Source organism: Ambystoma mexicanum, chromosome 12, assembly GCF_040938575.1.
Source record: "Ambystoma mexicanum isolate Mex_15411 chromosome 12, UKY_AmexF1_1, whole genome shotgun sequence".
Lineage (NCBI taxonomy): Eukaryota > Metazoa > Chordata > Amphibia > Caudata > Ambystomatidae > Ambystoma > Ambystoma mexicanum.
The window spans coordinates 582,555,107-582,556,964 of record NC_090936.1 but is presented as its reverse complement, the minus strand read 5'-3'; positions in this window follow the sequence as shown (position 1 = coordinate 582,556,964).

The window sequence follows — 1,858 nt, the reverse complement described above, 5'->3', positions numbered from 1 at the left end:
GTTATCTTAGGAATGTCAGAGGGAATGTAGAATGTTGTATGAGGGGGATTCTGAGGATGACCATTGGTGGGGGCTTGGCGATGGGCACCTGCAGTAGAAGGATGCCGAGCCCCATCTCTCCCCTGTAAACTTCTACCTGATAAGTATTAAAGAACATTTCCTGTTTGTACTAACCTGACTCCTGCGTGGTCCTTGTTGGCTGGCTGACTTACCTGAGGTTTTCAGTGTGATGCTGGAAATGCATTGGAGGGACAGGGCCTCCTTGTCCTCTACTCCCTTATGTGTGTTCTTTGTTATTCTCTGCACATGAGTCCTGTGGGGACCCCTGGCAGTGTGTCTCTTCCTCTTTTTGTGGTGAACAAAGACCCTTGGGATACCCTTATGGCACCCATGTGTGGAGGTACAACCCAGTACCCCTAGTGTATGTTTTTGGGCGCCAGCGTGTTGCCCCCAGAGCATGGTATGGGCTGGTGGCAGCTTCGTGCTGATGTGACAGGAGCTTGGAGTATCCTACATTTTGGGATACCCCGGCCCTGCCATAGGAATCACTGGATTCCTGATAGAAGGCAAGATGGCCCCCAGGGCCTCTTGGTTTCTATCGCCTGTTTCCTTGTTTTCCTAAAGTCCTGGGTAGTCCTAACTCTGTCCCTTCCTCTGACTGGCTGTTGGGTGAAAGAACCATATATAGTCTTGTGGGGAAGTCCCGCCAGACTGGCTGGAGCCTTCCCAGTGACTGTATGTTGTGGGTACACCCTTAGGGTGGGACCTGTGTCAATGGCTTGTGTGACCAATATGCATTCAATGTTATGGGTGTCTGGTTTCTGTGTGTGTGTGATGCAATGAATGAGACAGCCCTGCCTGAAACGGACATGAGTGCAGTGTAGTCTGCTGAAAGGCTGGGTGCTTGCCCCAATCCACATTCCTTGTTATGGTGTTGTATTTGGCCTGAATGCCTGTGCGCCTGATTGGCTGCCTGCATGAATGCCCTTCTGTGTGATTGGCTGACTGAGCCTAGCTCAGCCAGAGTAATTAAGGGACAGATGTCTATATCTGGAGACCTCTCACTTACCAATTTGTTCAGAAGCTGAAGTTGAAATTGATCCTTGAATCCCAGCTGAAGGATAGGATTGCTGCTGCATTTCCTTCAATGTAATCCAAGAGTTGTCAAGTCTGTCGAGGATTGATCCCCGAGCTACGAGGGACAATCGTGCAGAAACTGCTGCTCTTCATCAAAGCACCCTGAAAGCCAGTTCTGTGAGTCTGACGTCTGGAGAAGGGGTCCACCGAGAATCCTGAAGAGAGCGCCTGGACATCGAGGGCCGTCGAAGTCCATTGGCGCTGACCAGGGGTTGGACGATTTCCCTGACCGCTGGAAGCCAAGCCGAATAGTGTTGCCCAGAAACGGACGCCATGCTCCTCAATGTCCCCGGAGCAGAGAAAGCTCCACCTTGCCTAACATCTGAAAGAGGGCTCCCTTGCCAATACCATCAACCACTTTGTCCCACCGGAGAAAGTTGAGGTCGCCGGCTACCGAGGAAAGTCTGCCAGTGGGTTTCCTGCCACCAGAAGCAGGCAGTGACGTCCCAAGGACACTTCAGGAGTGAAGGTCCGAGGTCAAGCCCATGGTCGAGTCCCAATCGACGAAGCTATCCTGAGGTATGTGTTGTGGCTGCAGCAACGACAGGCCAGAGGAAGCCGACCGCGACCACTGACACCCGTTGCTGGGCCTCCATCCATCACTGCCGAAGGTTTTTCAAGTCCAGAGTCTTATTTGAGGCACCAAACATTTTGCATCGAGGCATACCGCAAGCCTCATCTTCCCAGGACTTCCACCTTTGAGGAAACAATTGATCATTGA